Below are 23,452 nucleotides of genomic sequence, written 5' to 3' on the forward strand. Positions count from 1 at the left end.
TTACACTCTTGTTTCTACTCCATCCAAATTGCATCCTGGATAGAGTTAGAAGAAAATGTACAATAATATTTTCAATGGAGTGTTTTTCTCATTAGAAGAGAAAATGAGTAAGCTGGAATTTTAATGGTGAGCCGTTTAATAGCAATCCTCATGATTTATTATTCTCCCTGAATTTTTATTTGCAATTTTAAAGTCTTAATAAAAGTACATATAAAAAAAAGAGGAGTTGGCTTCTCCCTGTGGAACAAGTTTTAACATAAGAGAAGAAGGGGGAGTTTACACAGGAGACTCAGAAAGGGGGCCCCTGATTCTGTGTGCCTTCCTTCATTAGACGGATGTGAGAGCCAGTGAGAACTAGCAGTGTGTCAACTGGCATTCTTCTGATCAAACATTTATTTGAAACTTTTGATTTGAGGAGGTCTCGGATTAGGCACTCTTTAAAAAGATGCGTTTCCAGAGTTTGTAAACGTCTGGTTTATTCTGGTTTGTACACATAGTAGGGTGACACGTGTGATACCAAGCCTGTGAGATGTCACAGTGTAAGGGGGTCTTCTGGTGGTGGGGGTGCGGGTACCGACATTCCTTGGCGATTCAGGTGGGCCAGCAGTCATGATAAAAAATCAGACCGGCTGGATCGCACTGTCCTTGCTCATTTTGAGACACGCTCACAAATTGCCGCACAGCCCTCGCTGAGTCTTTACGGCCCTCGCCTGGTTCCAGACGTTTGATCACTAATGCAGCATTTCCCTAATGCTGTGCAGGTTGATAAAACAGTTGCCGAGCCGGAATCCCTAAAGAAATTATTAATTATCTGGTTAATGTGCACCAGGCTGTGGGAGTGTGAGATTAATCACCAGCGGTGGGACGAGTTGCTGAAGTGGATTTTGGTTTTTTGTCTCCTGTCACTCGGTAATGGCTTTTCCTTCCTTCACCATCAGGTGAACAGGTGCAGAGATGCTGTATTTTCATTTTCCCAGAGTCAGTAACAGCCGGTGGCCAGGCGATGCCTTTTCCTCAGTCCTGCTGCATGAGCAGTTTACAACATGGAGTATTACCTACTCAGAATGTTCCAGCTTTGGGGGTTTTTCCCAACGTGACAGGTCCTACCTCAACGTTTTCAGCATTCCCAAGGAGCGCACGTAAACACTCACATCTCCCCCCAGCCAAACATCCATACTTTCATATTCACACATGCACACACATATGCAGCCAGTTATAAATGTACACAAAAAACATTTAGAGATATTTCTGGATGCAGTTAATGAACTTTGGTCAAGGCTGTTATCTCATTCCTTTCTTTAGGAAAACATCCCTTGTCTCTAAAAAAGAAAAGGAAAAGCAGTATGTAGCTACTTCTTCGAGAGGGATAGAGAAATTCCACACTCGTCGCTTGGTTGTGGGTGATATAACAAAGGCGTGACAAGAATTCTCTGGCTCCTTTCTTTCCTTTCTGTCTTCTGAGTGCTGGTGCCCTACCCCAGGACGTTGTCTTTGTTCAGGTCAGTCACTTCTGTATGACATCAGCTCTTCACCTGGAGATGCGTATTTTCAGAACTGGAATCTTTTGTTTCCAGGATGTTAATGTGTCTTGGAATTTGTGAGGCTGCTGAGGAAGGCTGGCTGGTATGGTTGGGGGCCGAAGGCAGCAGGCATCCTCAGAGCTAGTTACGGGAGAGCTTTGCTGTTCGGTTAAGACCACATCTCCCAGCCCTCTGCGCCGGGACAGAGGCCCAGGTAGACCGTGGGGCTGGAGGTTTCTGTGGACTGAGTGAGCCCGTGTCAAGCGGAGCCTCTCTCTTCAGTCCACCTTAGACCGGCGGCTGAGGCTTCCCCGGAGAATAGCCCGCTGCTTTGCAACCATGCTAAGGATATAAAACTATTAGCAGCATTATTGATTTTAGTTTACTGTGTTCATCTAGAGTTTGACAGTTTTCCTCTTTCCGGTTGAATAAATAAAACAGAATGAGGCAGGGTCATATAGACTGGGAAAGTGGGCAGAGACAGCCTGAAAACGAGCAAAACGTCTGAAAAAGCAGATTTTATGAAAATACGTTTTATTACGCCCTCCACTGTGCTGCTTCTCAGTCGCTTGTAAGTTGAGGTCTTTCAGAATCTCTTAAAACAAATATGTTAGATATTTTGTAATTAATTTTCCTTTGATAATCACGTATTGTGTCCGGGAGCCCCAGATGCTGGGGGGCTACAGTGGTGACAAGACAGAGTCCAAGCATTGACTTACCTTCAAGTCTAGTGGAGTGTTCCGTTATTAAATGAGTATACAAAGAGAACTACGTAGAACTCAGCCGGTGGTAAGTGTTAGGAAGAAAATAAAATGAAGGTCTGGTGGAGAATGACTCGACAGTCAGGGAAGGCGTGAACTTTAAGGGGTAAACTTTGATCCGAGGGCGCAGGAATGAGAAGCAACCCATCGCATAAAGATACGGGGGGGCAGAGTGTTCCTGGCTCACAGAACAGGGAGAGCAGGGACCTTGAGGGGGGATGAGCTGGGCTGGTGCAAGGAACAGAGAAAAGACCTACAGGACCAGAGCTGGGGAGTGAAGTAACTGGCCTTGCCGTCTCAGGTGAGCTGAGACCGTGACATTCAACCCGGGGGCCCCCAGGGAAAAGCGGGCAGTTCTTGCGTGTGATGGACTGCCCTTGGCATCTGTTTGCATACAGTAGGTTGAAAATCGAAAACTCTAACGTTCGTGTAAGTGCGCTCCCGGCAGTGCCCCTTGCATCTTTCATTTGCTTGGCTAATCTTTCTTTATGTGTGGTATGAAGACAAAAATCAGTGTATATTGGATTTTCACCAGAATTCTGAAATGATTCCAGTTTGAATGAAATCAAATGCCATTTTGTGCTCGACGGCATTGAAATGGAAGTTACAGGCGGTTATCAGCACCGGGCCCTTAATCTCATTTGGGGTGAGGAATTTTCCTGGAGCAGTTCAGAAGAGGGTAGCCTTCTGCTACGTGTATTTCTCTTTGTATCTCTGCTTGGTGCCGAGAGCCCAGAAACCGCTCAGAGCTCCGGGATAGCTGCCGTGTCATGTTGTAAACTTCCAGGCAGCGGCTGGGGTTTGCAGCCACATAAAATGCAGATGACCTGTTAGTGTTTCTAAAATCTCAGCCGGCCTGATAGACATGCAGCTGCTGGGGACTGTTGGCTTAAACTCTCTCCGGGGTCTTTTGTCGAGTGTGGAATCTCTGGTGTTTGGGTCACTCCTTCTCTTAGGGGTTCCTGAGCTCACTCTGATAAATAAAGCCAAGTTTACTTTGTTAAGCTCAGTAGTTCCCAGCCGTAGAGAGATAAGAAAGAGAAAAAAAAAAGTATCTTTGGGAGAAAAGAAGCTGCTTCTCTTTATAACAGGCACAAAGTACACTTTTTGAATGACTTTGTTGAATTTTCGTCGTCTCACACTCCAGGATGTCTGGACTGGCCGTAAACTTTGAAGTTGAACAGAGGGTTTGACTTAACTTCTTGTCCCTGGTAGAACTGTTTCATCTGAGGTAACGTCTTCGCAGTTATTTTAGCGAGGTAAGTTGCAGAATGGCACCCGTAGGCGGGATTGTTGATTTTTTATCTTATTTAGAGAATAAAGAAATAAATGTAACTATTGATGAGTTGGGGCATGATTGCATTTGCAGTAAATACCCTGGAACTCGTAGCCACCTCTTGGGTTTTGTAAGAGTCCCTGCTTCCTGAGTCTTGCCTACTTTGTGCTCAGTGCTTTGTCGAAATCATCTCGAACACTCACAGCGACCCTGCAGGGTAGGTACACGTACTGCCCTTGTTTGGCAGATGAGAAAACCGAGCCCTCAAGAGGGTCAGGAACACGCCCAAGCGGAGAGCTGCAGCCAGGCTTGGCAGCAGACCCCCTCCCTCCTTCTCCTTGTGCTCTGGGCTTTGTGCCACCCTCCGTGGAGCAAATGTTCAAGTGTCCAAGCAAGAACTTAACCGGATCCCGTGCCGAGTTACCCTTTGTCTTGTTCATAAAATAACGATCAGTACCTGTTAGCCTGCGTCGGAGCGCGGAGGATGGTGGGTGTGAGACGCATGTGATTTAGTGGGGACATCTGCTGTCCTCATCCCCGTGGCACTTCTTACTCTCTCCAATGGATCTGTCACCTCCGCGTCTTCGACTATTTCTCCAGATGAGGCTCAGCCTCTCCCCTGAGTATGTAGGCAGCAGGTCCCAGCTGTGCAGGTCCCAGCTGTGCAGGTCCCTGCTGTGCAGGTCCCTGGTGCCTGCTGGTGCCTCCGTGAGTCACTTTCGTACCCTCCATTCCTTACAGCTGGGGAATCAGAGCCCGAGCATCTTCCGTTCCTTCCAATCTGTGGCCTTGTGATTTCCGTTCTTTCTCCGCAGCCCCCTGCGTGCACACACACACAGTATACACACACACGCAGTCGGTCACACACAATGCAGATGTTTACATGCACACATCTCTCTGCCTACGTGCCTTTAAGCTTAAAAAAGAGATTGGCCCTGGTGCTAGACAAGCCGTGGTCCTTCAAAAAACTCTCTGTGTTCAGTTGCATACTGAGTGATGGCCCCTGTGGACATGTCCCAGCACAGGGGTTTGCCACAGTACAGCCTCCTAGAGCACTGGCAAGCTGTGCTTGGTGACACAGGCCTTAGACCCACAGTAGACTAAGAGAATGAGAGTGACAGGATCCTGGGTGTGTTTTACAAAGCTCAGAGGCACATGTATACACAGACACACAAACAGGCAAGCACACACCGACATACAGTGACACACAGGGGATTCCCCTGGGCTGTGGGCGCGACCCTGGCACCCTGCTCTCCACACGAAGGCTCTTCACAAACGCTTGGTGCGACCATGACAGCCTTGTACTGTGTGGGCTAGTGGGACCGTGGAAACAGAATGAAGTTCAGTTGGCCGGTGATCACTGTGGACCTCAGGCCAAATGTGGTGATAACAGAGAACAGTCATCGAAAGGCTGGTGCAGCCCGAGCCACACACGCAGACGTGTAACGTTTCAGCGCGTCCTGGGAGGTGGAAGGCCCTCTGTCTTGAGTGTTTCAGCCATCAGTGCTGTTTTCAACATGGAGCCACAAGACCATGTCAAAAGCTCTCAAGTTTTCTTAGCTGGTGAAGTCTTGGAAGAGATGGGGACCTTCACCCACTCACCTCGGAGCTTTAAAAGGAGTTAGAATTTGGTCAAGTGCCGAGGTGTGTGTGGATGGATACACTGGAGGAGGTGCAGAGAGGACTCAGTTTTCTCCCAACTCTCTTCATGAAAGCAGGAATGACTCCCATTGTTTTCAAGGTCGGAAGCGCCCTGGACCACAAAACAGGGTGATGTCGAGGATGGAGAGATGGTTCAGAAATTAGAAGTTTAGGAAAAAGGCTCTGGGAGCTAAGCCTTGTGAACACCATGCTGAGGGATGTCAGGTATAGAAACGTGTACTGCTGGGCACCTCATCGCTGGTCGGCTTGTGAGAGTTCAGCTACGGAGCTAAAGAGAATGTATTTCAGGTTTAGAAAGAGGAGGGAGGACTCGAATTGTATACTGAGAAGAATCTCTTGGAACTAGGCGTAGTGTCCTCTGTGTTAGGGAGTGGAGGAAGTGGGGTTAAGACAAATATCATATGATATCACTTATATGTGGAATCTAAAAAAAAATGATACAAATGAACTTATTTACAAAACAGAAATAGACTCACACGTAGAAAACAAACGTATGATTGATTACCCAAGGGGAAAGGCAGGGGAAGGATAAATGAGGAGTTTGGGAACTAGCACAGGGAACTATATTCAATATCTTACAGTAACCTATAATAGAAAAGAATCTGAAAAAGAATATGTAAAACTGAATCACTTTGCTCTACACCTGAAACTAACACATTATAAACCAACTATACTTCAACAGAAAAATTTAAATGCAAAAAAAGGATAAAGAAAAAAAAAAAACAAATGTCCAAGCACAGTGCTAGAAAAAATTCCACATGGGTGACCATAGCTTTGCTCGGGGCACTGCATGAATTCCCAAGGGCCTTTCTAGCTCCTGACCCTTTGATTCTGCTCCTCCCTGTTTGCGTAATAAGGTGGATGCATTTCTGGGCTCTCCCAGCACCCCGCCCCCCGCCACGTGCTCTTTTGATTCCAATCATGTTTTCCTAACACAGACGCAAAATCACAGGATTAAGAAGCGAACCACAGCAGCAGCGAATCTGGGATGGCTTCTCATTGTCTAGCCTTAGTTTCCTCTGGCCTGACAGCTAGCAGCAAGCGAGTGAGAAGTTTGGGCTCCCTGCATGAATATTCTGGAAGCTTATTTCGCTTGGCAATGTGACACCCTGAGTGCACTTCCAACTTCTGCTGCTTCTCTTCATAGCCATTATCTGAGATTCACGAGAGCTGGATACGGTTACATGTCCTGGAGTTCTCTCCGGTGTACACTTTGCAATTTAAAGATACAGATACAGTAAATGTATTATGATTACCTGGGAGCCCTTAGTGTAACTAAAGGAGATCAAGCTTCCATGGTTTAAAATTTTATTGCATAATCTACCCTTGGTCCACTCCTTAAAGTGTCAAGGTCTTTATGATTTGCGACCAAGAGATAAAACATGAGGCTAAGTCTTTATATAAAGGTTTGAAAAAAATGGAGCGTGTAAGATAAAATTTATACACCAGGTCAAAGTTCTCTCCCTTCAAGCCAAACTGGATTGTTTCAGACCACAGAGTACAACACACACACACACACACACACCACATACACACCCACACACACCACATACACACCCACACCGCTCACGCAGCCACACCCCAGGTATAATTTTGCTCAATTCTCTAACTGCTTCTGGGAGCATTGTTCTCATTATCACTGTAATCTGAGGGCTTTCCAATGTCCACAACCTGAACACTAACTCGGGTGGGCGATACCCTCCTGTTCGCTTCTGGAAGAACAGTAAGCATGTTATATTCAACCTGAATAGCTAGAATATTTTGTCTGTCTTTGGCAAAGCTCTAAGAATTCCGGATTCGTGAATTGTCAGCCTGGAAGAGTTGGTGCGTTGCTAGGGGCAACTTAGGCCGTCTTCTCTGACTCTCCTCTGCGGCTCCTGACCACGGGGCTCTGTTTCAAGTGCAGCCGATGCTTATTTCTGGGGTATTCTGTGCCTTCTTATTGAACTCTGTTATAAAGAGGTTGTAAAAGCGCTTGGTTCTGAAGGGTTAAAATAACAAATGTGGATTTCTTTAGCAGCTTTATGATACCACATAGAAAGGACAAAATTGTTCAACCTATCAAAGCAAAGAGGTGACGGGAAAACACTCCGTCTGGTCTACTGGATTGGGCGATTCTGAGATACAAGTCTTATGCGTAAGGCGTAACTCAGCTGATGAAGCAGTGGGTTACGACCTGCACTCGGAGACTTGGCAGGCCCTCCCGCTACCTTCTGGGCCAGTGTGGCTACCAGTTCCTGCCAGATTCACCTTTGGTTTTGCCACCTACCTTTTGTTTGGGCTTTTGCCAGGCTTTCCCTGTCTCCTCCCATAAGCATATCAATGTTAGCATTTCGCGGGTAGTTCTGCTGGCTTCTGTATGTGCTGTGTGGTCAGTGCACGTGGGGAGAGAAGCCCCTAAAACGTTCATCATGGCTCGTAAGTCCCTTCAGGTGTTCACGCGTTGAGTCAGGGAAGAGTGTCAGAAGACGTTCTGTTCCCGTGGAAGTTCCAAAATGATCTTCTAGATCATGTGGAATTGACAAGTGTACACTAAGCACCCCTTTTCCTTATCTTCAGTGGCCCTGAGTGGAGCCGAAATAATAGCATGGAATCATTCCTTTCAAATCACTGTTCAACAATATGGAAGAACATAAACACTGTAAATTTGTCTCTCAAATTTCATGCTCATGAGAATATTTATTCGAATAACAAATCCCAAGTGTTCCCAGCAAATATTAGTAACAAAAGTGGCGAGATAGTCATATGGAAAGAAAACTCAGGTTCTGGTTCCTGTGTCGTGAGTTCTTAGACCTGAAACTTTCTTGTCATTATCTCTACTATTTCTTAACTATTCATCCTCTAAAAGTAACCCCAGTTTTTTAAGGGAATTAATAACATATGTATAGATAACCAATCTGCCATGCCCTCCTCCTTGCATGAGACTCTGGGAAGTCCTTTCTAGCCCCACCTGTGAGCCGGGGTCCTGGAAAAAAATCACGTGCTCTTTCTCTGCTGAGGCCTTGAGTTAATGGAAGGGTATCGGGTTCAAGACACTAAGGCTGGGGTGGCCTTTCTCGCTGGTGAGCTAAGAAGACATTTTTTTCCCACCTTGGACAGCAGTAAAGGAAGTTGTGTACTAGCGTTCCACAGACAGGCTTTCCCATCAAAACAGTAGCTCGTTTCCTTAAAGTTGAGTAGGCTTTAGTGGAATGACCTGGAGGTCTAAGCTCCATTTATGACTCGATTTCTATGGAAAAAAAATTCATTCTAAATTCTAAGTAATGAAATTCAAACACATTTTCAGAGCGTGCAGGTTGTGACTACTCCTCAGTCAGGGAGGGTGACAACACACTCACTTGCTCTAGTGTCCTCAGCTTTATTAGTAAGAGGATGTGAAACAGCCCCACCTCCCACTGCCAGATCTTACGAATTCCCTAAGTAACTTGAAATGCATGGCAGTTCTCAGAAGCTGAGTCAGGAAATTAATGCCCCAAACTGAGTCACTGACATTTAAGTTCTAATGCTGGGTTTGACTAACTTATTTCCCCATTTTTTTTTCTTGGTCTGCATTTCTCAGGTTCCAGGCTCTATACTAAAGGACAATTTATTATCTCATTTCACCCTCATAATTTGTGAAGAGGTAGTTTTATATTTATGACACAAATGTTTGCTTATGCCTAGAATGTCTATTCATTGTGTATATGAAGGATGCCTTCTGTGTGCCAGGAACTGAGCTAGGCTCTACGTAAGACTGCACCCCTAGGAGGTGACAGATGGGACTGGACTTGGACCCAGCTCTCTCCCCGCTGCCACACCACCCACATGGGTACTGCGGTATGGAGATCGTGACTGCTCTGTAAATAGAGAGGGGGATCTCGCTTTTTAAAATGAATGGTTCTTCAGAAAGTGGGCTGCCTCACAAAAGGAAATGATACCAATTTCCCTAAAATTGAACTGAGGCAGTTGAGCCTCAGGATGACAGAACAATACCATTCCAGATTTTGTGTGAACCAGGTCATTTCACATATTTGAGCCATTTATTGATTCTTCATCTAATGTCTTGCTCTCCTCTGCTCCCTTGTTAATCATACGTCTCATGGCGTATCATTGGTTTTCAATCATAATTGTGTGCTTTGCAGAGAAAGCCTATCTGAATGGGTGGGGAGTCTTTTTGAAATGGTCATGCCATTAAAAAAAAAAAAGTCTTAACATCATAGAGCCATTCCCTCAGTGTAGTCCACAGACTCCCTGGTGGTACTAGTTAAAACTGCAGATTCCTATAAAAAAAAAAAGTAAAGAATGAGATAATGCCAGTTGCCACAATATGGATGGACCTAGAGATTATCATACTAAATGGAGTAAGTCAGACAGAGAAAGACAAATGCCATATATCACTCATAAGTGGAATCTTAAAAAAAAGATACAAATGAACTTATTTACAAAACAGAACTAGACTCACAGACATAGAGAACAAATTTATGGTTTCCAATGGGGAAAGGAGCAGAGGGAGGGATAAATTAGGAGTTTGGGATTAAGAGCCACACACTACTATATATAAGATAGATGAACAACAAGGACCTACTGTATAGCACAGGGAACTATATTCAATATCTTGTAATAAACTATAATGGGAAAGAATCTGAAAAAGAATAGATATATACATGTAAAGTTGAATCACTTTGCTGTACACCTGAAACTAACACAACATTGTAAATCAACTATACTTCACTTTTTAAAAAATGCAGGTTCTTGAGTTCCTTCCTGGAGCTATTTAATCCACACTGCTCAGGGTGGCCCAGAGCTCTGCATTTTAAACACTGAACAAGGCGATCCTGAGGGACAGGGACGCTGATGTCTGAGAACGACTGACACCAAAAAAGGTGATCTAAGGCAAAAATGGTCAGGCGCGTGGAACGTGCTCCCACCTCCAAGAGTTAACTTAGTGGTTTCACTCCAAAGTACTTTCTTTGTCTGGCAGACCCAGAGGGTCCTTCTCGTTTGTACATTTCCTTCCACCTCATTCATTTCTTCCCACAGTTACTTTTTCAAACTTCCGTGCTCTTCACAACGACTGATCAATGAACTTGCACATGAAAAACAAACTTAAACTTCTCATCTCTTTTCATCCCCTCCACAGCAAATGCCCTTTCATCTTCTCAGACATTCCAAAATGTGGCAAAAAAGATGGCTCTTGCAACAGATGCGATTCTTTCTAGGTCTCTAGGTAACATTTTAACCTGTGTAATGTTCTCTGCACAGCATCTTAAGTAATATTCCAGGAAATACGCTGCTGCTACTTAAAAAGGATAGGACCCCAGAGATGTCTTTAAATATGCCTGTAAAGTGAGAGGTGCCAAGAGAAAGATAATATGGCTGATTATAGTTATTTACCTTACATTTTCATTCGCTTTTAACTGGGTGTAATTTAGGGGCATGAAATCTCTTATTGGAAGTGTATTTGCATTAAACAGCTCTAAGTAACCATGAAAGTGCAGAAACTGAAAAATTGACAGACTGGGTTCCCGGAATCCCAAAGTAGCATTTTTGTAATAGGCATACAAACAAATCGAATAAACATGTTTTGCTTCAGCGATTTAAAGAATATGGTCTTTGGAGTAATTTGTCTTTTTTTAACTATCATTTCTAACCTTTTCATTGCCTATCTCTAGTTTGCAGCTCCCCCGAACAATCTGCGGCAATTTCCCAAGCAGCTGTTGGTGTTCTAGTGCTCGGTGCTTTGTTTCCATTTCCTTGAGCTATCAAATCACGCTATAAAGGGGATTACCTGAGTGCTGCTCTTTCCCAGGTTTGCATTTAGCGGTAGGTTTGTTGTTTTGTTTTTGTTTCTGTTTTCTCAAGATGCTTCATTCTATGGAAAGTGTGCTTAAAAAAATTGCAATGGCCCCGGATGGCGAGGCTCAGACCAAGTATCAGAAGATGCTTCCAATAACGGGAGCTCCTCTTTCTCCCCAGTTAATAGCAGCAAACCTCAACATGGCTCTGTTGAAATGGGGGCTTGATTTTCTCGGGTGTTTGTAAAGGTTTGCATAGACTTTCTTTGGAAGAGAATGTGTTCATTTCAGAGTCTTGGCATGATGTAAAAAAGATCATTTGTATACTCTTAGCTACTGGAAACTGTGAGGGATAGACAAAGTCAGTGCTTACCCTTGGACTTGGAAGAATGGATAAAAGGAGAAGCTTCATCTTTTACTGAGGATTTTGAATCTCCAGTTAAAGAGAAAGCCAGGAGGCTATTGTTTGTCGTCGTCTTTTTTTTTTTTTTTCTATTGAACTATAATCAGTTACAATGTGTCAACTTCTGGTGTACAGCATAATGTTTCAATCATACGTATAGATACATATATTCATTTTCATATTCTTTTTTCATTATATAGGTTACTACAAGATATTGAATATAATTCCCTGTGCTATACAGAAAAAATTTGTTTTCTTATCTATTTTATATATAGCAATTAATATTTGCAAATCTAGAAGTCCCGATTTATCCCTTCTGACTCCCTTGTCTTCTTTATTGTTAAGTTCTGATTTCCACTTAGACATATTTGCCAACACTAATTTTTCTGTATAATGGAGGGAGAGATACTACCACTTATTAAATTATTAAGTAGAAAAAAGGAAAGAGGAGGTAAAGTAGGGGGGAAGAGGATGAAAGAGGAGCTCTTTTTGTTTCCTTTTTTTTTCCTCTATCCCCCTCTCCTCCCACCAAATGACATTTTAATTCAAGTCTGTCTGGCTATAGTTAGTGTTTATACTTTCAGTAACATCTCCATCATTAGGAGGAAAAGTTGCCTCTAAGCTTGTTTCCAGAGTTGTGAATAAGATTTTCTCATTTGGAAAGTCCTTTTCACTTGCTAAGAATCCTTTAGAACTTGCTAAGGTAAAATATTTGTATCCTTCAGAGGAAAATTTCATCTTCCAATTAGAGCCGAGGAAGAAACTCTCAAAGGGAGACTTAACTCTATTTAAACGGACCACCTCGTTTTCTCACCATCCTGATAAAATGACAGATTTCCTCCTCTAATTGGCCTTCCAGTTTTTGATCCCCATATATATCACGATATACCTTCCACCAAAAAGCCCCAGAGATCAGGAGGTCTTAATTCATAGGCTTTGTGGTCTTGCTCTCAGATAGATGTCAGTTCATATTTTTTAGAAGTGAGGAACAAGCGAACATATTTTCCAAGTAATTTCCCTCACATTTGAAAGATGTTTTCAAAGAGAGAAGAGTCTTATTTCCTGTCAGTAGCATTTTCTGCATAATCCACTTATGAAAAAAAAAAACATGGTAGTTTTACAACTCAAGGAAAAGTGATATTCTTTAATGAATCAAAATGTGTATGAACACCTATGTAAGGAAGGTAAAAACAAAAAGTGTATCTCTGATCTGGTGCAGGTCTTTATACCCACCTAACTTTTATGGTTTGTCCTATTAATTGAAAGAAATAAGGACGGGGGCTATACTATCAATACATAAGCCTCCCTGTTAAAAAATCAATAAACCTAATTACCTCCCCCAAAAAAGAAAAAAAATTAAAAACTGAGATATAAATACATAAATCTGAGCTAAGTCTGGCTTTGAAAATGTGTATTTTAGCAGGGGTTTTTTTCGTATTAATTACTGGAGATTTCTCTTTCTTTTTTTTTTTGGTTGGGATAAACGGACTAAAAATAAACAGCTGTATACTACTTCATTAAGCTGCTGCTTGGAGTGATTTTCCCATTGATTAGTCTCAAGGCTAATGCTGGTTCATTCCTCATTTCATTGCTAATTAACATCAGTGCTGCTTCTGACCACTTGACCGTGTTCGCTGGTGAGCATGTGCTGGTTTGGCAAGTAATAGCCCTCTCCTCCCTCCCTCCCTCCCCCCACCCCCCCCCGCCTCCTTCCCCAGTCTCCAGCTCCTGCATCTTTTCTCCCTCCTAAAAAATAAGATTTTTAAGTGAGGAGGGAAGGAGGACAGCCTTTAAGTTATAGCCTGCGAGTGCCTCTGTAAAGACAGCACACGTAATAAAGAGATTATAGGCAAGCAGGAGAAATCAACACAGCTCCTCTACTCAAGCATTTGATTGAGGGAGTGTGTAAACATAGCAGATTCACTCAGGCTGCTGCATGAGCTGGCGGGCTTGGTTCATTTTGTATTTGTCTCGTGGATTCAGGCTTTTTTAGAATATTTACAGGACAAATTACCTGACTCAGGGAGTTAAGACCAAAGGCCTTTGCAGGAGAAACCTACCATTGGCTTTAAGGCATCTGTATTTTAAGACCATATTCCCTAAGGCTCCTGAGTCTGTGAAATGAAATTCCCTGCCGGGTTGTAGTTTCCCAATCTGACCCCATAGTTAGAGCTTTTACAAGATGATCCACAGTCACGCAGAACATAGGTTATAATCAAATCAGAGCAGAATACTCAATTTGGCAACTCAGGATTCCGGATGGGCAAAATTCACAGTCTAAACGTAATGAAAATCACTTGCTTCTGTTCCAGGTCAGGAGGTCAGCCTTCCCATAAACTCAAGCCAACATGCACTTTTGGAAAAGCCTTTCCAGAATCATTGAATAGTGTGTTGTTTTGACTCAAATCCAAATCACAGCATCTCTTTTAATTGAATCAAACATTAGATTCCATTTAGAAAATAATTTCAAATTAGTTTTGGTTCTTGCGGTTCAGTGCATTGTATCCCCTGAGTAATCACGAGCAGGCTTCCTTCAGACCCACCTTGGAGGAGCCATCACCAGACAGACAACCCTTACATTTCTTCTGCTTTACAGTCAGCTTTCCTTGCCATCCTTGTTTTTCCAGTGACATTTTATTACGTATTTCTTGCCTCTTTCCTCGTGTCTTATCGTCTCTTTATGATTCTCCTTGTGGGAAGAAACTACATCCTATTCACACTTCCAATTAGATCAGGAAATGTTAGTGGCTTTCTACTTGCCAAACCCTGTGCTCAGGACAAACGAGGCACTCAGCTGAATGAATGGAGTTGAATGTTTCTTTAATAGTAACATCGTTCCTTCAAGACTTATCTTTCCAGCTCATTGAGGTCCTGTCTTTACAGTTCATTTTTTATTCCTGTGTGCCCCGTGAGGCCCCAGCATGATACTGGGCACTGTGGAATTTTGGTCTGATTTGATAGAGTATTGGGGTTATGACTACTTGCTGAAGCTCCGGAAGATGCCAGGGACTGGTTGCTGAGCCTCGGGGGATGGTTTACATATTGAGCAGATTGTAAGCTCCCTGAATTCAGGAACTGTGTCTACTTGTTCGCCAATATATTTCCATTATCCGTGCTATTGCCTGGCATATCGTTTACTCAGCACATGATGTTGAAGGAAGGAAAATGGGTGAGGGGGAGCATTCTGGGCAGGAAGAGCAGTGGGAACACAAGCTTGGAAGCTGAATGAGTATTTGTTTTTATAAGAAAGAGCAACTAGTTTGTTGAGTGTGGTATATTTATCAGAAGAAATCATGAAAAATAAGTTGGGAAGTGTAGCTTGGGACCAGATTGTGAACAGTGTTCAATGCCCAGCTAAGGAATTTGGACTTTATTCTTGTGGGCAGACACTGGATATGGTTAATGACTGATAACTGGGACTTTTTTTTTTTTTTTAAAGAGAATTACCTTAAAGTAAGTTTGACCATCAAATAATACAAACATAAAGCATGGCTTTTATTCTGGTGCTTGAGATACCACGCAGGGCAGGTGGTGGAGAGGATGGTTTAATAATTTAGATGTGTTGGCCGTAATTGCTGTAATAGCTGAGCGCTGTGAAAGTGTGTGAGGACAGGGGTTGTTTGTTGCTGTAGATCAGCTTGCCTCTGCTTCACCCTTTCACTGAGCTGAGTGTCTCCTTATTTTCTTTGCCTTTTATACCACTGGTATAAATTGGTTCAAAGAGAACCCAGCAGACTCACCTTGTGTAATCTGAGGCCCTTTCGATTCCCAGTATCCACATTTGCTTCCTTAAAGAGACTAGAAAGAACTTAAACATACCTTATAACTTTAAATACTGCAGATCAACCCCCCTGAATAGTCGTTTTGTTAAATGTGAGCTAGTTTTCCTTCCTCTGTTGGAGGTAATGTATAAACCCTGGAGGGAACCTTCAGACAGAAGGTGATGGCCCTTCCTAGGAACCTAGAGTTTCAGGGGCCAAAAATCAGAACGTATGCCCCTTCCTTTATGAAACGCAGCGTAACCAGATCCCCAGTGAGAAGGTCTCCTTGGCGGGAACACCGAGAAGATACGTTCCCCTGAAGTCTTGTAAGATTAGAATTGAAATTTATGTTCTAGTTAGCTAAATGCCAAAAGAGGTACACTAAAAGTTCTTCATTAAAGAATGTTTTCTTTTGTAAATTATATAACTTCAGATTTAAATATCTGCTCACAGAGAATCCACTGACGTAAATGGAGGCAGAGCATTAACGGACACATTTTCTCAAAAGTCTCCTATTTGCTCTGGATACCTCCATTCTCTCCACCTCTTTAAAAAAAAAAAAAGACCTCAATGAGTAAAATGTTAGAGACTAAGGTGGAAACTTTATTGAGAATTTCTCTCTTAATTGACCCACATTTTGCTGTCTCCACGGTGTGTGGCTCTTCAGAACAGAACTGCAAGTGTCTGTTGCCCAGTGTCTGGCGGCTACTCAAAACGAGGTAGGATCCTAAGGGCACCATCTATTTGTGTGTGTGTGTGTGTGTGTGCGCGCACGTGTACTCATGTGCGCTCCAGCACGCATTTATGTGTGAAGGGAAGGATTTTCTTACTGAGGTTCTGAAGAAAAATAAGTTTCATTAGTTGAGCATCAAGGAAAGATTCAGCCATGGGATTGATTGTAATAAGCCTCACCGTTTTACTAAAAATCCATTACTTGTTGAGCTATTAAGTGATGAAAAGGATTAAGAGAATAAAAAAAAAAATCTCATGAAGATGATAACAGTGGAGCATTTTGTGAAATTTGCATGTGAATTTATAACGTTCGAATCTGTCGGCAGACAGCGTTATTCGGCAGAAGAAAAAAAAAGAAACGTACCACACGTATAGGCATAAAAAATGCAACAGCAGATTTTCCGGCCAGGAAACCTTTTTTTCCATATGGGCATCCATATGTTTTATCTTGAAATCCATATTTTTGGCCTTGATACCCATATGTTAGCTTTTTGCCCAAATAAGATTGTGTAATCATTCTTTATTATTTCTTCTTTCCTAGAAGTTATTACTCTAAGATTTGGGAAGGGGTAGGAAGCAAATGGACTGAGGATACAGAAATGGAAAGAAGCATGCTGTAAGAGGAACAGATACACAGTGTGGTTTGTGTGTGTGTGTGTGTGTGTGTGTGTGTTTTGAATAGATACTCATTTAAAAATACTCAGTCCCCATGTCTGTTTCCTCAAGGCAAAACTTCCATAGGTTGGGTTCTTATCTCACAGGCCATCTGTCTCAGGTTGATATATCCATGTGTCCAGTTGGACAATAAAGACCACTTTCAGGGTGGGAGCCAAGAGGGATGTATTTGGCTAAGAACACCCTTTGTACATTGGAATTTCTCAGTTAATATTCACTGTAGAGCTCTGGTTTTGTTATTTCCAGCCCAACAGGGGCAGTGAGGGGGCACATAATTCATTAAATATCAATTATGTGTGGGACTGTCCCTTGAGATCATGAACTCCTGGAGAGTAAACTCGGGCTTGTATTTTTATTCAATTTTGCATCTCCAACTCATAGATTATAGTTGCATTTCAATAAAATATTTTAGAACAATTCATCTATAAAAGATTATTTGGAAGGGAAAAAATGATACAGGCTTTTATAACCCTGCCCCCGCCCCCGCCAAATCACAAGTCCTCAAGGAACTCACCGAATCACAAAATCTAACATGGAGGTAAAATTAATTTTACTCAGTTTGTGTGCTGGGCTATCTCCATCTTTGAGTCCATCTAACATTTTCAACTCTAGCCTCAAGTAAATGAAAAGAGACCCTCTCATCTTTTTCCTCCACTTTCTATACACAGTGAAACAATTATTCAATTTAAATGACCTCACATAAATTCACCTAGAAATAACTCTTGATTTATTAAGAACTGGTTTACCAGAAAGCAAAGCCAACGGATATATGAGATGTCCTACCCAAAGAGAAATACTATTGGAAAACAAAACAAAAACCAAAGACAAAATTATGAATACCTGCTTCTAAAAGGAGAGCCTTTTTCTTTCATAACAGCATCTCCTTTGCCATCTGGGGATTTAGGTGACCGCTTCAGACGGTGCACAATGGATTTGCAAAGGAGGCCAGAGTGGAGAAGTTCCTCTTAGCAATAACTGTATTTCATTCTATTTCACTGGGGGGATTTCTGCTGCCAGCCACTTTGTGTCCCCCTTGTCCTGGTGGCCCAGCAAGGTCAGAAGTGGGTGTCTGTGGTTGATCAGCCTCAGGACCTTGGATTGACAGATTGCTGAATCGCCAGCTAGAAAAAAAACAAAAACAAAAACAAAAACAAAAACAAAACCGGCTGCTGCAGCGTGCCTTTAGCAAGTGCAGAATCCCTCTGCGTTGACCATTTCCCAGGCACCTGGGCTTGAAATGTGTGCTTCAGCAGCCTTCTCGGAGGTGTCCAGGCAGAGCGCGCGTCAGGGCCACCGCCGCTGGGCATCTCTCTGCGTGGAGAGTCAGCATTTTGACTCCCCTCCCACCAAACCAGAAAGATGTCAGCAATCTTCCACGTGTTATACTCCCAGGGAAACATGCTGAGAGCACGCTGACGACTCAGTGTGTAACTTCAGCGGATAAGCAGAGGAAGTAAAAGCTCGCCCCTCTCCGTTCCCAGGGTTTGACCCTCTGAAATTCTGCCTTTCGCGTTTTCTCCTCCTTTGGGGGGTTGGGAAGCAAGTAGGAGCTTATTTTAAGACTCCTCAGGGCGGCACTTCCTTCCTTGACTCTTCTATTCTTGCCGCATTACCTCACCGCATTAGGACCTGCATCTCCCGCGGATGGCATCCAGCTTCCGTTCCATTCACGGTGGCCGGGGATCGTATCTCTGATCCACTTAGAAGCACAGCGAGCTCTGCCCCTGAGGATGCAGACGCTTTCTCAGTCACATCGATTGATCTCCAGGGCTCTATTTCTGGATTCCCATTCACGCACTTCCTTGGCATTTGGGAGACTGGCTGTTCCTTTGAGGGACGAGAGTTAAGCTGGGTGCTAGGAACTAGATAAAGACTATTTCTTGGGTGATGCAGAAGCGGGTTTTATATAGGTATTGATGAACGTCTTTATGAATCCTCTACCCCGTGAGTTAACCGGAGAAAGGTAAAATGTAGTAAATTTATCTTGCTGGGTATGTGGAAGGAAAAGAGCCCTAAAAAAATTTAATAATATAGTCATTTCACTGAAGTTTGTTATTGTAGAGCTAAGTGTGAAGTAAGTCAAAAAATAAAGGAAGAAATAGTCAAAGACATTTAGTGAATTATTTGTAAATTGAAATTCTTATTCCTAAAGAACAACAAAGCATATTTCTTTGGAGAGCCATGGGTTGCTACAATTTGGAGATCACTTATTTTATGACAGGGTAGGAAATGGGAAATAAGGAGGGGGAAGCCCAGAATTGAGTTATAAAAAATCTTCCAGCTGTAATAATGAATTTTTGCCATGAGAAAATCACCTAAATTACAAGAGAGTGACTGTCTGTCTTAATAAGAGCCAGAGTGGAAAGCCCTTCTTGAAATAAAAGTAAAATAAAGGAAAAATTGCATTGTTGCAGGACTGATTTGATGAAAGGACTTCAGTAAATTGTGATTGCACAGTTAATAAACCCTAGAGCTTTTTTTGGGAGGCAAAATTAGTTGTTCAGCAGTTAAAAAAAAATCAATTACAAATTGTGTTGTCTTCTTTAACCAACAGGCGGAGACGCCGCCGTAATAATGGGTACTCCACGTGAATAGAACTTCATGGCATCTAAGAGTTGACGCTATTTTTCAACACGAAACTGAAAGCTAACATTTCTAAATGGGGAGAATATTCCTTCTTGTGGCATTGAAAGACTCCTTTCATGTAAAAGTTCTGTGGAGAGATATGAATGTGTTTAGGTCTATCTTTTGGTACAGTTCAGTGAGAATGAGTATCTTGTAGTGTATTCGGAGTGGAAAACGCAGCCTTTCAAAAGACGGGGGTGGGTGTTTTTGCATGTGACAGAAAATTGAAAAACACTTCTGTATAGGTCTGTTATGTTGGCAGATAGAAAAATGCAGGGTTCCATAAACAGAACTATACCGTATATTTTAGAAAAATCTTTTAAAGCATGATCACTTTTGTAAAACAATTCCAAATTCATGCCAAGATATGCATTGAGTATCTTTTTATAAAAGCAACAGCCTATTTAAGGACCAAGAGTAAATCTTCCCATTTTTTTGATCCAAGTCAGAAACGTATTGAGATAGGAAGCCTTAGAATTAAAAGAGGTTGTGTCCTGATAGTTCTGATGGCACAAGTTCAACATCAGTTTCTTGAAACTAAGAAGGTATTTTTCCATAGTAAGAGGGTAATATAGGGCAGTTGAACTATTTCAGAAAAGCTTACTTAACCGATATGTCACTGAAATACTCTATACACGAAATGCGGAACCAAATTCAGATCTTTCTGCCAAGTCAGCGACTGTGGACTAGCTATGTTGTCATTTGGACTCTCAGTCTTCTAATCTGAAAAATGGGAGAAATGGTTCCTTCTTAAAGGGTCGTGCATAAATAGCCAAAGAGTGAAAGTAGTTATCGCAATACTGGTCGATCCTGGCAATCTGGTAATTAAGAACGTAGAAAAACAAAACAGTACTTTTAAAATTGAATAACAGTTCTTGAGACAATACAGGTTTACAGGTGGTGAGGAAGCTTTGAAAAACCTAGCCACAGCACATTCGTGGATGATGTTGGTGTTACCAATCCTTTATTACAAATATGGCCTTTTATTTCTTACATCTTTTGCTGTTAGATAGGCTTCATCTATAAATACGTTGTATACCACATTCAAAATGTTGGATTGTAGCTATCAGTTTATGTGACTGTATTTCCACTTTGACCACCAATGTATTCTTGCGTTAACCAGCCAAGCAGATTAGGAGATGTGGAATTCTCTTAGTTCTGACCAGTAAGGTCAACTCCCTGGTTCAGCTCAGGTGACCCTCCAGTCACGGGGCACTGCGTTGTCTCTGGTGAAACATGAGATGGAATGGGTAAAGCTCAGGTTGACTGGGATGGGGGTAGGAAAAAAGGATCCTGTTTGTGTTCAGCTGGTTGTTCATACCTAAGGGACAACTGTATTCAGAGATTGTCCATTCTGGGTTTAGTCTGGCAACTCAAAACTGAAAATGAGTTAGAAGCTATGGAATAGATCTTCAGAAACCAACAGCATTAACTAAAAGGTCACATAGAGGTAAAGGAGTTGAGAAAAGGGAGGAAGGTGGTTATAGACTAGAGTTTCTGGAAAGGGATTTATATGGGGGTGGGTGCTGAGTTTGGCCTTAAAGAATGAGTAGTAATTGGATGCGTGGAAAGAAACAGAATTGAGAGTTTTAAAGTTTGTTTTCTCATTGGAGAGAGGAGGGCCAAGTGAGGTCAGTTTATCTGAGGAGAAGGTGGCGTGTCCCTTTGAGGAGCAGTGAAAATTCAGACGGGAAGTGTAGTGAGAGGGCAGTAGACTTTCCCCAAACAAAATCTAACTTGGAAACTTGGAACCCTAATTTATAGAGCAGGTGAGGTGGAGCCTCTGAGGTTAGTGGTTTCACAGACTCTGCCTCTCCCCAGCCCCCCCTGACCCCGGCTTCTCTCCTCAGACAGCCCCAGGAACAAAAAGAACAGCCCTGACCCATAGATCTAGTCCACGCGTATTTATAGTTCTAGTAGTTAATGCGTATCCTGTGCAGGTATTATACTGTCTATATTCAGATAGCATATAGATAGTGTGTATATTATATATTTTATTTATATGATTAAATGAATATATATTAAGTGAACACCCATGAATTACATATTCTTTTTTATATTTAAGTGAGTCAGACTCTGTCACGTCTCCTGCTGCTCTTCTGAAATCTGCTCTGAACAAAAAGTCAGCAAGCCACTTTTCTCCTTCCACTTGGAATATTTGGACTTCTGAATGTGGTGACTGATCTTCCCTTTGTTAGGTTGAAGGGAGCCAATAAGAGCTGAAGGGAGGGGACTAGGTGAATACACAGTCATTTGACTTCATTCTATTCCCTACACTTCAAAAACAAAACCAAAAAGAACAAGGTATAAAAAGAGGTGGAATATAGCCAGCCTCTTTGTTAACCACTGTACTGTGTGGCTGTCACCAAAGGTTTAGTTAATGTGTTAGGAAATTCTTTATAAACCAGAGTAAAGCAACTGGGAACCTCACTGCAATGAGATTAGAGTCCAGTATGAAAAGTAGTCATTGTGCCTTCACATGTGTTGTGAGACACAATGTCTGTTTCCCTCTCCAAATCCTTGATGGAAGATTCCAGAGAGAGATGCGCTGTTCTAGACTGGAGAAAACCAGGAGGAGCTTCAGATATTGAAGAACCATTAAAGCAAAGATTTTGGCAGCCAATGAGAAGTTTTGCATGGCTCTGAGAAGTCTTATTTTGTTGGTATGTTTGTTCTAAACCTTAGAATCCATGAGAAGCCTGGGGAAGGTTCAAGCAGCCATTGTACACACAGAACAGGGTAAATAAATTGATTTTAAAACAAAGATAAAGTTACCAGTAGCTGGCATAATGCCTTGAACATAGTAGGCTGTCTATAAATGTTTCATGAATTGAGATATATATTTTTCTGGAATCGTATGTATATCAAGGAGTGAATTTGATTTTGTTCACTTTTGAACACCGTGTTTGCCCTACGGGGTAAGTCCTCTTTGCAAATATAGCTATAACCCAGCATGCTGGATTCTTACTATATATTCATAAAGTGACAAATTTATGTTTCAGTCTAAAACCAAATTGGCAAACCTAGTTTTCCACGGCAAAGCATTAAGTGACTCGTTGATGGGGTTTCGGGATACCTTCTCACAAGTCAAAAGGGGAGCCAAGGAAAGGTGAAACTTTAGGAGAATGTAGTCAACAAGGTAAGAAGTTTGGTAATGCTGATTTATAAAGACAAGGTAACTTTTAAACGTGTACTTTCAATCTGAAGGACTGCAGTGGGGATTAAAATATGACTACTTAATTTTTTAAAATTACATAAATTAAGTGAACAGCCCATTAGCAGGATGCCATCAGGATCACATGGCCAATTGAGACCGAGTTATACTATCCTGCCTGCTGGATTTGAATACGAATGAAGAAATTACTATTCCAAAGGGGTGGGAGACATTGATCCTCATTTGCAGTGATATTCTTCATGGTAACTACCTGCAGCTAACCGCTCTGACAGGTGTGCCCCTGAATCCTTGTGGTGCTGCCACTGGAGGGGGAGGTAGTCGTGGGGGAGAAACAGCTACTTCACTGCTCTGTCTGCCTTTGATGGAGCCTTAGATCGCAGGGACCTCAGGCTGGAGCTGAAAGTCATGCCTAATTCAAAAGAACCCACACATGAGAGCCACTGAGCTTCATGTTTTCGTCCACTTGGCTGGATTAAGTTTAAGCCTTGTGGTCACATCGGAACAGTCGAATCTCTCTCTCTCGTCACTACTGACTCCTTTCTGTAACCTGCATCTTTGAACATTTTATTTTAAGCAAATGTGTCGTGACAGTCACATGGGGCAGTGCATCTCAGAAACAAACTGGCCATGCCTCTGGGTCCGCAGCTGTCTTAGCATGTTGTTGGTCCTCCATGCAGAGTTTAAGTAAGGGAAGAGGTAGACCTTCTTCAGTATAGGCTGATGCTTTTCAATATCATTATTTCTATTTAGACAATGATTTCAAAATTGTGACTCTAAAAAAATAGTAAAAGGGTAATACATATTTTGCCTCTTGGACTCTTCAACAGCTGACAGAGTGTGAAAATGATTAAATTTCTTATTATGTAATCTCTGAAATGAAAGTTTAAGCAAATGTATTTTCAATTTTACTCTTGTCAGTTCAGTGCTACTTTTTAAAGCTCTGTTATTTTGCTTCTGCTTCATTTTTGTCTATTTAAAGGCTATTTTTTCTTACCCCTTCCTATTTTCTCTGCCATTCATAAGTTAATTACTTTCAGGTACACATGAAATCCTACCTTTTCTGAGAGCCATCTCTGACTACTCTAGCA

At 42.2% G+C, this 23,452-nt stretch overlaps 1 protein-coding gene across 8 annotated transcripts in view; it reads left to right on the plus strand.

Annotated features, from left to right (window-relative positions):
• The window catches only part of ESRRG (estrogen related receptor gamma), a 579,813-nt gene that overhangs the window by 204,598 nt on the left and 351,763 nt on the right, over positions 1–23,452 (plus strand). The window lies entirely within an intron of this gene.

The sequence above is a fragment of the Camelus dromedarius genome, chromosome 21, assembly GCF_036321535.1.
Source record: "Camelus dromedarius isolate mCamDro1 chromosome 21, mCamDro1.pat, whole genome shotgun sequence".
NCBI lineage: Eukaryota > Metazoa > Chordata > Mammalia > Artiodactyla > Camelidae > Camelus > Camelus dromedarius.